This window comes from Myotis myotis, unplaced genomic scaffold (assembly GCF_014108235.1).
Source record: "Myotis myotis isolate mMyoMyo1 unplaced genomic scaffold, mMyoMyo1.p scaffold_m19_p_3, whole genome shotgun sequence".
NCBI lineage: Eukaryota > Metazoa > Chordata > Mammalia > Chiroptera > Vespertilionidae > Myotis > Myotis myotis.
This window is the reverse complement of record NW_023416335.1, coordinates 64,177,458-64,191,867: the sequence shown is the minus strand read 5'-3', so window position 1 is coordinate 64,191,867 and position 14,410 is coordinate 64,177,458.

Here is a 14,410-nt window from a genome sequence, read left to right as displayed (position 1 = left end):
CAGTAGCTTAGAAGTATTCAATATTCCTCAGTCTGCATGTATATTTTATTTGCATAATTTGGTATTATATTTTAAAGAAATAATTATTCCCCACATTATTTTTCTGACATCCTTTACATATCTGATAAGAGCCTAACTTCTTGCCATGTATAAATTTAGCAACTGGGATATTAAAAATTAAAGTCTTGGTCATGCCTCTAAGAAATATGAAGTTTTGTTTGATCATAAGGGTTAGGACATCCAAAAATAATCATTGATGTACCAAGATTATTTGCCTATTCCTTGATGTATCTGAAATGGTTTAATGCTAATCTTAATGTCAAGATTACAATAGACATCATTAAATGAACTTCGGATGTCACATAAGTCCTTCTGTTTTGGCTCTCATCTTCAAGTTACTACCAAAGCTACTTTAGATAAGGATACACAGAAGATCTAAACTTTTTGGAGGTAAAGTAAAATAAACATAAGTTAATATAATATAATAATAAACAGTATTTTATTGTAGAAGTGTTATATATGTGAAATATATACAGTGTCTTCTATTCAATATCAAACTTTTATCTAATTTTTGCTTTTATTAGTGACTGATTTTCTAATATTCTGTTTGAGATGTAAAAGAAACATACCTAGATTTATTCACATTTATTCAACAACAGAATACCCTCTGGAAAATCAAATAACTTCCATTTTTCCAATACAATTCTCTAGGAAATAACACTATATATCACTTATTTACTGAATAATAAATATAATGGTTTCAATATGATACATTTAAAATAATTTAGGTAGAAAAGCAGAAAATTTTAACAGATGATAAAACAATAGCTTTCTTGTTTTGAAAAAGCTCTACACATTTTCTAGTTTATCTCATTCCAATTGTTTTTTGGAAAATACTCTTTTCCTCATAAACAGATAAAGTGTTATCAATAGTGTCAGCTAGATACAGGGAATTATAGTGTAGCATGTAATGTGAATTTAATAATATTATAAGGAAACAGGCCCTGGGTCATTTAGGTGGTGTGGACTGAGTGTCTTCAAAATGCTGACACAAGTCAGCAGTGTGATTGACCTTCCTTACTCATGCAGCACAATTAACTGAATTTCTGCATGATGGATTGTTACATTTTTTATTTATCAAAACATGAATTTACCTTGTAGTTCATTTGACTTTAAAAATGTTTTTGACACCAGTATACTGAAAATTTAGTGTCACACTGGTACTTTATTATCAGTCTCAGGAACTTAATTGGAACCCCAATGGACAAGATTGAAGGCTTTGAATCTCCTGTAGAATGAGATCAATTGCATGAACATATTCATGACAACCTTCTTGCTTTTTTCTTTTTACATCATCACACTATTGAGAGAGAGAGAGAGAGAGAGAGAGAGAGAGAGAGAGAGAGAGAGAGACTTTATGGAGGAAAAAGAATTTGACAGTTCATTTAGTTTTAAACAATCTTTTGGTAAGTGCTTTCCTTAAAAACACCATAACATTTGGCTTGGGTCTTCTGCTTTATTCAGATGTGATGCTGTGATATCTGGTAGAAATTGGACTATTTATATTCAAATTATAATTCATAAATCATTGATGGGGTAATAGTGTATTGCGAGCAATAATTGATAAGGAATAGATCTTTTCTCAAGCCAGAGAGAAAAAAAATGATAGAATTCAATGAAGAAAATACCAGCTAAATTGGTCAAACACAACAGTTTTCCCAATAACTCACTGTAGGATCAAACCTAAAGTAGAATACTTAAAACAACTACTTGGCTTCAGAAAATATTCTGAAGGAAAAAGTGGGTAACCAGATAAAGTCTTTAAGGTTTTACATTAGAGTAGGGATTCCAGGCTTTAACACCTTCAACTCTCTCTGGATTTAATATTCTTCAAATGTTGGGTTACTAGTATCACCCAATATACATCAATTTTTAAGAAGATAGAGGAAAATATGATCACATAAATATATATATTCTGTATACTGTATACATTTCTCCAAAGTGTGTGTGTGTGTGTATAAAATTTTTACCAAAGAATCATTTCAAAATGAATTAGTAAAGAGAAGGAAGCTGAAATAACTTTCTCATAGTGAATGGGATTTCATATCAGAGTTCAATAGCATGAAATAAAGTTTCAGGACACACACACACACACACACACACACACACACACACACCATATATATATATATATATATATATATATATATATATATATATATATATGTCAAATGGATTTTGAAATTCAATTTTCTTAAAATACTTGAGTACTAATTGTCCAAGAACCCGAACCTGTGTTAAAAAGAAAAGTGCATTTGTAGCTTTATATTTATCACATGTGTCTCAGCATTTTACATTTAAAATAATAATAAGGGTGCCTTCAAATATCGTTGAACAAGTAATATGCCATGCAATGTGGGCTAAGCACTTTACATGCCTTATGTCATTTAATCCTCTCAAGTATAACATCTGAGACAGCTAAAGTGTTGGAGAGTAAAGTAATGGAATGGAAATTTCACAGCTGACAAATGGTTTATTTGAAAGCCGAGTGGTTTTCTCTGAACTTGAAGTGCATTGCTCTTACCCATTATGTTATTTAATAATTACTGACTCTAAATATCAGTGAAAAGAAGTATAAAATCATGTATTTAAGAATTTTAATAAAGAAAACAAGACGAAATTCTAATTGATTTTGTGTTCTGAACAGATGGATTTGCATAAAAAATGGCATATTTCTTTTTATCACAGATGCAATTCTAGAAGTTATATACGTACATTTAAAAAAAGGCATAATGTTAAATATAATTTAAAATTTTGGAGTAAACCTTTAGTCTTGTAAGTTATCAAATTTTATACATTTTATTTTCAAATATTTTATAATGACTTTTTAAAAAAGTAGGATAAATAGCATAAGATATTTTATCTTCTGACTAAAAACATGGGAAGTTTAGAGAAAAAAAATATATGTCCTAGAGCACAAAATCAAAAATTATTGGGACTTTTAGCAAATAACAACTGCTAACTTGGTTGTGGTTTGTTTTATGCAGAAAAGGAATATAATTCATATCATTGCAAATTATTTTAAATAGTAATAGACTCTTTAGACATACTAGTAGAGCTCCTGAAGAGTAAGCTGGATGTATTTTCCCCCTGACAATGGCTCAGTGGATAGAAAAGTTAGATTATTCTCAATTATCATTTCTGAGTAGCTAATTTACTAGGAATGTCTCTTTCCTTTTTATTTACAGCAGAAGGTTAGCAGTTTAACTTTCTGTGTTTTCAGTTACCCAGGTCAACTACAGTACAAAAATATTAAATGAAAAATTCCAGAAACAAGCAATGCATGTTTTAAATTGTTCACTTCAGAGTGGAGTGATAAAATCTTGCCCTGTCCGCTCTGGCCTGCCCGGAATGTGAATCCTCCCTTTGTCTAGCATATTCATACTGTAGACACTATTCACCTGTTAGTCACTTAACCCTCTCAGTGGTCAGATCAACTGTCACAGTATGACAGTGCTTGTGTTCAAGTTACCCTTATTCTAACTTATCAATGGCCACAGAGCACAAGAGTAGTTTAAACTTTATAATAGATATCCTATATAATAAAAGGCTAAAATGCAAATAGATTGAACAGCAGAACAACCGGAACAACTGAACAACTGGTCGCAATGACATGCACTGACCACCAGGGGACTTGTGCGGAACATGGCAGGTGTTGGCCACTGCGGGATGGAGGAGCAGATGAGTGGGGGTGCCAGACCAAAGCAGGGTGCCAGCCGCTGTCATTGGTAGGAGCTTCTGGTGGTTACTGAAAATTCTTTGCTCCCATGCACTGTGGTCCCGCCTGGCACTTGCACCTGCTGCTGACACCCACCCCACTTGCACCCACAGCTGGCTCTGGAGCCACCGCTTGCACCCATCCCTGGTGCCTGCCCCAATCGCTCGGCGCCATCAGTGGGTTTGAGTGGGGCCGGCGCCATCAGTGCATGGGAGCGTTGGCAGCAGGAGCAGGGCTGCCGGCAGACAGGGGACCAGGGGCCACGGTGGGAGGGGCTGGGCTGGGATGCAGAGTATAGGCTGAGACCCGCCCCTATGCCTACTGCAGCCTCATGGCCCATAGTTCCTTTCAAGGTGCATGGATTCGTGCACTGGGCTTCCAGTGTATGTATAAGTAAGAACATTGTATATGTAGAGTTCAGTACTTTATCTGCGGTTTCAGGCATCCACTAGACATCTTGAAACATATACCTCACAAATAAGGAAGGGGGACCACTGTACTTGATGAATAAAGGCAAGAATAGTCATTTATAGGAAAGAGGAATGAGGATCAGGGGAGTAGCTGAAGGTCTATCCAAGAATACTGGCCACTGGGAATACTCACAGGGCCCTTACCAGTGAGAGTTTTAAGTAGCTGTCTCTCCCCCTGGAGATTCTATAAGGCAGGAACAGAAAGAACAGGATTTTTGTTGAAAGTCTCATAGTGATTAGATGTAATACGAAAAACTGCTCTATGGAGAGAATGGTGAAATACAAATTATTCTTCAGCTAATGGATCATTAGTGCTGTGTTTTTTTCTTTACTCTCCATTTCTTTTCTTTTAAAAAAATATATTTTTATTGATTTCAGAGAGGAAGGGAGAGGGAGAGAGAGATAGAAACATCAATGATGAGCGAGAATCATTGATTAGCTGCCTCCTGCATCCCCCCTTCTGGAGGACAAACCTGCAACCCAGGCATGTGCCCTTGACTGGAATCAAACCCGGGACCCTTCAGCCTGAAGGCGGATGCTCTATCCAGTGAGCCTGATCAGTTAGGGCTACTCTTCATTTCTTTCCTTGTTTTTCTTTCTCTCCTCTCTCTCTCTCTCTCTCTCTCTCTCTCTCTCTCTCTCTCTCTCTCTCTCTCTCTCTTCCTCTTGCTCACTATTTTAGTATTATCGTCAGACTGGCTTTTGTATGAAAATTTCATGTTGTTCATTATATACTAACTTCTGTGCATTGAACACTTGATTAGTCAAGAGTTTAAAGGAATGAACTTATGTTAATCATATGTCCAAGGTAATGTCAGAATTGCCCCATCTGAGTAAAAAGTTAATCATAACTTTTTAACATAGTGGACATTGTTGAGTTCAATTCCTCTCCTTATCCCCCCAAAGACGGATACTATACAGTGAGACAATAATGGCATCATCATTCAAAAATTGATGATATATATAGATATTTAAAAATTATAAAACAATTATGTCTAATGCTTTAATAAATTACTGATATGTGTAATTAATATATAGTAGTATTAAACTCTGCAGAGAAACATTTTATAATGGTTTTTAGCATACACATTTGAACTCAAGTTTTAAGAAATATTTATAAATATGATTGCAAACTTTGGCTGATGTTCTATTTTCAGAAAACAAAGCCTTTATCTCTTTATTTTTCTCCATGACAGACACATTGGATTTCATTTATATAGATTATTTTTTCTCAGTATAGCTATTTTTAATATATATATATTTATTGACTTCAGAGAGGGAGAGGGAGGGAGAGATAGAAACATCAATGATGAGAAAGAATCATTGATGGGCAGCCTCTTGCACATCTCACACTGGAGATTGAGTCCACAACCCAGGCATGTGCTCTGACCAGGAATCGAACTGTGACCTCCTGGTTCATAAGTCGACGCTCAAACATTGAGCTATGCCGGCCCGGCTAAATACAGCTCTTTTTAATAAGTATGCCGGGAGCCGGTCCATGCTTGCTGTTTCAAGGGACCTGGCATATGTGGCATGCTGTTCTTAATATGTTTGCTCACCTTCTTGGCACTATGTGTTTTAACAAAGGTCTCTGAGAAAGGTTGTTTCCCCAGGTAGGGATTTTCCCCTGAAGTTAGGGAGGGAATAAAACCCCTCAACTAAGTGCCAGGCGGGTAATTAATCACTTTAACTATGAACAATCATGCTTAAGCTACATAATCTTTACTCCCTGGAATGGAGATAAGAAACTCCCTAACCTTTGGAATAGAGATTGATAGGATTGGAATCAACTGGTATAAATACAGATGTAACAAGACAGAACCAAGAAGACAGAACCTACACAGAACCTAGAGACAGAAGAACTTCGCTGGAGAGAACATGGCGAAAGATCCTGGACTGAACCTGACTACAGAAATTGGCAAGAGAACCTGACTAGAACCTGGTGACTGAACCTGGCTGGAGAACCTGGAGAACCTAGCAAGAGAACATGGACACAGAACCTGGCTGGGGAACCTAGCGAGGGAACATGGCTACAGAACCTGGCTGGAGAACCTGGAGAACCTAGCAAGAGAACATGGACACAGAACCTGGATGGAGATCCTAAGCAGAACCTCTCTGGAGATCCAGACCAGAACTTGGCTGGAGATCCTGGCTGGAGATCCTGGCTAGGCTGCTGATCAACTGAACACTGTCTCCGTGTCCTTCCTTCTTCGCCGACTCCGTCCACACCTTTGGGTACCCCTGGACCTGCTGGGGTTGGACCCCGGCATAAGTACAAGTTGTAAAGTACATTTCCAACATTAGCAAATGATATCTTTAATTTTAAACATAACTTCAAAATAAAGTGTGTTCATACATCAGCAAGAGTAACTCTTTAGTGGAATACAGTTACATACTCTAAAATTAATTTTTACTTGAATGTAATACTGGAAAAACAAATTGTAATTATAAATGATTTTTGCTTTAAACATAACTGAATTTAGTAGTTAGAAATAAACCTCATTTTTTCTATATCTTATATCTATAATATTTTCAAAAACGTAATATTCCTCCAAAAATCAGAAAACATATAGAAGTCTTTTACTACTTGCTGATGATGGATGGCAGATATGCCACCCAAAACATGCCACCTTGGCAAAGGGTTATTTGGAGTTAAAGGCACTTGAAAAACAGCAATTAAAGAAAAAAACACTGTATTCTTCAAAGCCGGAGATGAAATTCCCTTGTGAAAAACACCTTCACATCTTAGAAGGAAAGTAGCAGTCTTATCAAGGACAAGAGGTTGACACCAAGGACATTTTATACAAAGAATTCTACACAAACGGAATTTATTAAAATAATCCTTATCCTCCTTTAGCCTTCCAACAGATAATTGAATGACTTTTTCATGATGATCTCTCTTTGTTCGAGCTACTATAAAAGCATATAGTTTCCACCATTTACTTGGGTCTTCATTCCTTATGAGGCCTCCATGTCATGCAAAACTTATATGAATATGTATGCTTTTCTCTTTAATCGGTCTTATGTCAATTTAATTATCATGACCAGCTGAAAAAAAGGTAAAAATGAAATGTTGCTTTTGCTACACCAATAAGCTGTTATTTTGTTATTATCAATAATTTCCTGATTTTAAAATATCTTCAGTGTTGGGAAAACCGATATTTAATTGAAGTTTACACTGTACTAACACATTGGAAGAAATAGTATTTTATATCACCATGTTTATAGAATATTTATGGGAAAATAACAAAATTCCTCAAAACATGTGCACACATGTTGAAATATTTAAGGCTTATAAAGCTTTATAAAAGGTAACCCTCATCCTCATAAAGTTAGAAATAATCATGTAAAGGGATTAGGAGTTGATAAGGAATGGTGTGGAATAAGACATTAATCATAAAGCTACTTTTCTATTTTACCTGGCAAGAATTTTAATTATTCATATTTCTTAATCTTATATATTTTCATGGTTAGAATTATGTCAATATTTATATTGATACACTAATCTAAATAAAAGTTAAGACAAAGTTGTAACTGAAAGGTTTCTTTTATCTTAAAGTTGCTATTATGTCATTTCTAACATAGATAATCAGCCAATTTTTGGGGGGGTTTATGAGGATATAAAAATATAATTTTGAATACACAATTTCAATTTTAGTTATATTTGCGTATAGTAAAAGATAAATTAAAATAATTAGAAGAAATTCTATAAATTTTATTTTGCAAACATTGTTAGAGAAAAATTCTATCATTTTATATTTCAGAGATAACTCATGATTTGTTTGGGCAGCTACAAATTGAGAGCATAATACTTACAGTTGAATATGTGTGTGATATTTGTCTGATATAAAGTCTAAATATTTGACATACTTACAGATTTATATGTATAATTAATTGTTAGAGTGATTTTTCTTTATTTTGTATTCCAGAATTTTAATTAAGCTGAAAGCTTAACACTATAAGATATATAGTACCCAAGAAAAGTAACAAGGACTTTTTAATATTACAAAAACATTTCAAGAATGTTTGCTAGTACTGTTATCATTTAGATTAAAAAATTCAAATTATTATTGAAATGATTTTGGGCCATTATCAATATCATTATAGAACTAAACACATTTGTATTTTTTAAGTGAAGATTTTAAGGGGGGGTGAGGGCTTGTGCTTGGGGGTGGGGGTGACAGAGAAGAGGTCAAGGGGGGGAAAAGGAGACTCATGTAATACTTTAAACAATAAAGAATTCAAAAAATTGGGAAATAATTTTATATTTGAAGAAAAGCTATAAAGATTGTATAATAAGTCCCTATATAACTTTTTTACCCAGTTTCCATAGTTATTATATTTTATAACCCGAATACATTGACCAAAATGAAGAAAAATGTTTGCTTTAGTACTATTAACTACACTTGAATCTTTGTTTTGATTTCACCAGGTTTTTACATTATAGTCCCTTAACTGTTCTAGAATCACATCCAGTGCTTCATGTTGCATTAAGGCATCAATTGTCTTTGTATCCAACAGGTCTATGAAAAACTCCCATTCTTTTCTTGTTTCTAATGGCCTTGATAGCTTTGAGGAGAATTGGTCAATTGATTTTTAAAATGCTCCTAATTATGGATTTGTCTATTGTGCTTAGAGGTTACAGATTTTCAGAAATAATCCCACAGAGGTTCAGTGCGTCACATCGTATCATGGTTCCCATGTTATCCACATAAGGTAATTGGTGATGTTAACCTTGGTCACTTTGTTAAGGTGGTGTTTGCTAAGTTTCTCTACTACTAGTAAAACATTACTATTTTTCTATTGGAATCTAATCACTAAGTTGAGATTGCATTCAAGGAGAGAGGATTGACTACATATATGACTTGAAATTCTGTAAAGTTTGTCCCACCTGTCTCATTTGCTTATTTATGCGATCTTGTATTCATGTCAGTATGGACTTCTGCTTGTTTGTTAATTTTTGAATTATCATCCAATATTATATTATTTATTTTTTCTCAAATTAATTTATAATTGATCATTGGGAGCTTGCTATCTAGTATGGCAACTGAGTACTTTTACATGTTCCACTTTTTTCACTTTTTGAGCAATTTTTAATTTTTCCCAAGCTATAGTGAGGTATTCTTGACAAATAAATATTGCATATATTTTATGTGTACAGCATAATAAATTGATCACATTTTCTCATTTCTAACATGACAAGATGCTCTAGGATCATCTTATGTTTTCCCTACCCATCCTACAGCAATCATTCTTCCAAAAGTCAACTTTGATCTTTTTAGCTTACTCATTTTGAGTATAATTTCCAAAAAAAGTGAAATATAACAAAACCTATGAATATGTACTAGTTAATGAACATTGACTTGATTTTATTAACAGGAGAATATCTTCTGTAACAAAAAAATGATAAAGATTCTTTATTTATTAAAAATAAGGTAAATGAGTGAGAACACAATTAATGGAGTTCAACATTTTCCTAAGTATTTTTTGCAATAGAAATTGTAAACCAAATTATTTTTTGAAGAATAAGAATAATTCTAATAACAATTAGAATAATTCTAATAACAATTGGTTTTTTTAAAATTCATTTAAATCAGGATGGCATAACCAATTATCTTGAATAGTTAATTTATATAGGTGACTACACTTTAGAGAGGGTTCAGAGAAGTTATAATAAAACCAGTTAATGGGCAATTGCAGTAGTCTGAGGGATGATGGTAGTTTAAACTAGTGTAATGTCAAGGAATTAGGAAGAAGTTGATAGACTGAAAAGTTATATAGAAGGGGGTCTGACTTTGGTAATAGCTTTAAAATGGGAAGCTATGACATCAATGATGACTCATTTTATTGCTTTTGACAATTGGTATTATTTGTGCCATTGGAAAAAATAGTAAGCTCTTCCCATTTATTTATTTATTTATTTATTAAATTCTTTATTGTTAAAAGTATTACATATGTCTCCTTTTTCCCCCAGTGACCTCTCCCCAGCCACTCCCTCACCCCTCTACTGTCTGTGTCCATTGGTTATGCTTACTTATATGCATACAAGTCCTTTGGTTGATCTTTTAACCCCAAACCCTCCCATGCCTTCCCTCAGGGATTTGATGGTCTGTTTGATGCTTCTCTGTCTCTGAATCTCTTTTTGTTTATCAGTTTATATTTTTCATTATATTCCACAAATGAGTGAGATCATGTGATATATCTCTTTCTCTGAATTATTTTTCTGACATATTGCATGCCTCTTTTTTATTTAGTTCCTTTTCTGGCGATGCCTCCTTTTCTTTCCTCTGGGGGTTGTTTTTTTGTCTCCCCATTTTTGCTCTCACCAAAGAGTCCAGGGGCGAGTCACGTGGTGCCTGTAGCTGAAGCAGTGGGCTTAGTGTGAGTTTTGTGCACTCCAAGACTCACCAGAAGGCCCAGGTGCTGGACAGCATGGCGGCTGTGGCTGAAGCATAAGCTCCCTCATTTTATCACTCCTCTGCCTACTTGTTGCTGGTAACCCTGCTAACATTGTTTTATTTTGGACAGTTTTATATTCTTGTTATCCTAGAAGAAGAACTCATTTTTAAAGGTAAGGTGATAATGGTATTGTAATTGAATGTTTCAATGTGATATAATTTTGGGACCTAAAGTCAAAAAATCACATTAAACTTGCATATACAAACATGAAACTCACTTAATGAATTTTAAATGTCTAAATTAGACATAATATCTTTTCTCTGGACATCGTTTATGATACTCAAGAGATAGGGTATAGAATAAGGAAAGGAAAATGCATTTGGTCAATAATAATTTATTAATATCACAGGAACTATTCATATTAAGAGTTTGATCTCTATCCAACCATCCATCAAAGAGTGCTTTGGTTGTTTCCACTCTGGGTAATGTTAAAATCAACATAAGGATACATATATCTTCACAAATAATTATTTTTAAAATGTTGGGGTAGATATTCAGAAGAGGGGTTGCTAGGTCGTATTTTGAATTGAGAAACTTCCATACTGTTTTCCATAATGACTGCATCAGTTTATATTTTCAAAAGTGGTAAGGGTTTTTTATTCTCCACATCTCCAATACTTAAAATTAATTGTCTTATTGATAATATCTATTCTAACATATGTAAGGTAGTATCTCATTATCATTTTGATTTGCATCTCCATAGTAGCTAGTGAAGTTGACCATCTTTTTATATATCTTTTGGCTATTTGTATGTCTTCTTGGGAAAGGGTCTGTTTAGGGTCTCTGCCCATTTTTCATTTCATTTTTTTGGTTGAGTTATAATATATTGTCCCCTTATTGTAGGTGTTTGCAAATATCATTTCCCATTCAGGTGATTGCCTGTTTGTTTTGTTGACAGTTTCTTTTGCTGTGCAGAAACTTTTTAGTTTGATATATTGCCATTCATTTATTTTTGCTTTTACTTCTCTCGTCTTTCAGGTCAAATTCATAAAATCTTCTTTAAGATCAAGATCCATAAGTTTAGTACCTACATTTTCTTCTATGTAATTTACTCTTTTTGGTTCTATATTTAGAGCTTTGATACATTTTGAGTTAATTTTTTTATATGGTGACAAATTACAATCTAGTTTCATTCTTTTGCATGTGGTTTTCCAATTTTCCCAGCACCATTTATTGAAGAATTTTCATTTTCTTTATTATTTGTTTGGAAAACTACTCAGCTATAAGAAAAGATGAAATGTTGTCATTTGCAACAACCCAGAGTGATGGCAAGTCTGCCCAAGAAGCAATGGTTTCATCAGAATTACTAACCACAACAAGAAAGTTGAGAAATGATGCATTGAAGTTATGAGTTTGATTTTGCTTCCAATCACTGATCATGAGAAATCAGATTATTTTCTGCCACTTTTGGCTTTTCTTCAATATAAAATATAACTTTTAGTTATATGTGGTATCTAAGTGAATTTATGCTTTTTTTCATTATTCATAAATTTTAATTATTTAGAAGTCCAGGGGGATCCAGCCCCTTGGAAAAGATTTTCTGCCAAAAAAAACTGCAATGAGGAGTGTAGTGTTTCCTATTTTAAGAGCAAGAACTCTGCAGCACTGGAGACATTTGCTAGCTGAGTCCCATAGCCCTGTGTGTTTCTGGCGAGACACCCTACCTTTTCCTCTCTGCAATGCTCAACTTCTTTTTAATAATATATGTTGTGGTTAACAAAGGAGCAATGTAATCATTTATTTTATCGTGGTTCATGTCAGTTTATTATAAACTTTCCTAGAAAACCTTAACTAGTTATGTTTCCTTGACCAAGTGTGGTCACCTATATGAATTCATGTCCTCATTTAAAAGTATTTACCAAGTAATATTATTAATCAGATTAGAATAACCAGTGCAAATGATCTATTCCTATGCTATTTTTACAGCAGAAATTTATTAAAATACTCCTTTAATCTTGACATTCTATAATATTTCAGTGTGTGTCTTGGCGTTGCATGTATATATTGTATACATCAGGTTATAAGTTAAATATTTTTTTAGTTCCAGATTTACTAATTTGAATCTCAATTCCACCATATACCACCACAATTCACTTGTCTTCAAAACAAAGATAAATGTTTTTCTATCCCAAATGATAATTGGGAGAAATAAACATGTTAATATAGGTAATTAGGTAAAAAAATTTTATGCACTCAAGTAAGAATGATAGTAAATTCATATAATAAAGGAGTTATTCAAATTTTTGAGAATGATAAAAGAAACACAAAATTTATTTTAATATATATTTTTTAAATATGCTTTAATTGAATTTTTAGAGAGAGAGAAAGGGATAGGGAAGATAGAAAAATCAATGAGAGAGAAACATTAATGGGCTGCCTCCAGCATACCCCCTACTTGGGATTGAGCCCATAACCTGGGCATGTGCTATGACTAAAAATTTAACTGGTGACCTCTTGGTACACTCAAACAACTGAGCCACACCAACTGGGTTCATAAAAGATACTTCAGTACTTTATGACTAGTAATAGCAGAGATATTGCCACTCCAAATATGAAAGGAGGAGTGGGAGTTCCAATTGCTACAGAAAGTATGGCTTTTATTAAGAATTGTATAGAACAGCAGCCTCAAGAGGATCTGTGAATTAGAGAAGCCAACCAGTCAAAAGTGGTCATACAGGAATGAAGCTATTATATTCTTGCTAGAGGCCCGATGCATGAAGATCCATGCAAGAATAGGCCTTCCTTCCCCTGGCTGCCAGTACCACCTTTGCTCCGTCCCAGAGCCACCTTTCTGCCTTCACTCCAGCCTGGAGCCGCCTTTTGCCTCTCTCCTTGTCTCATTAATTTGCATATTCCCTCCTTATTGGCTGTGGGTGCCACCATCTTTATCACAAAGTGATGGTTAATTTGTATATGACTCTTTTATTAGATAGGATTCTCTTCACTCCTTTTTATATTGTGCCATACCTTCCCATTGAGTAAATCCAGCTGGAAACCAAATGTAACTAAGCCCACGAATATAGTTCAAGAAGTTCCAGGTTCCATGGTAGAGGAGAGATTAGAGAGTTGATTTAACTGGCATAATAATACTGAAAGTCATGTCTGGTATATACTAAGTGACATAAGTGTTAGATATTGTTTGACACTGCTTACACTAAAATTATACACTTTTATAACTGTTCCGTAATTATTCACTCTACCTCTTTTTAAATGTTCAGAAACATTCAGAGTACACATGATTAACTCATATATTAACTGTCTTATAGCACTTCATAATCAACTTTGATAATCATTCCAAGTGAAATAATTTCCCCCTAGATGCTAATTTTAAAATAATTATCAATAAAAATTATGTGAGATTTCATTTGTGAGGAAGTTGAAACATTTCTAATTCAAAGAAAATGAGAATTTATTACATTTTAACTTTCTCCTGCAGAACTTATTAGATAAAATATTTAGCATTATTACATGTATAAAGAAATAACAAAACAATATCAAACTGCCTATTCATATAGTATTTCCTCACTAATTATCTATGGCAGCATTTTTAGTTTTGAGGCATTGGTTAACGGTAAATCCAATATTTCAGGTTAATGGGAAAGAAATGGATATTCAGTTCAGAAAATGGATATATCCTTAGGAATTTTTTATGGTAAAAATTGTACTTATGTTGTTTTATTTAAAATGACAATCAACTATGTTT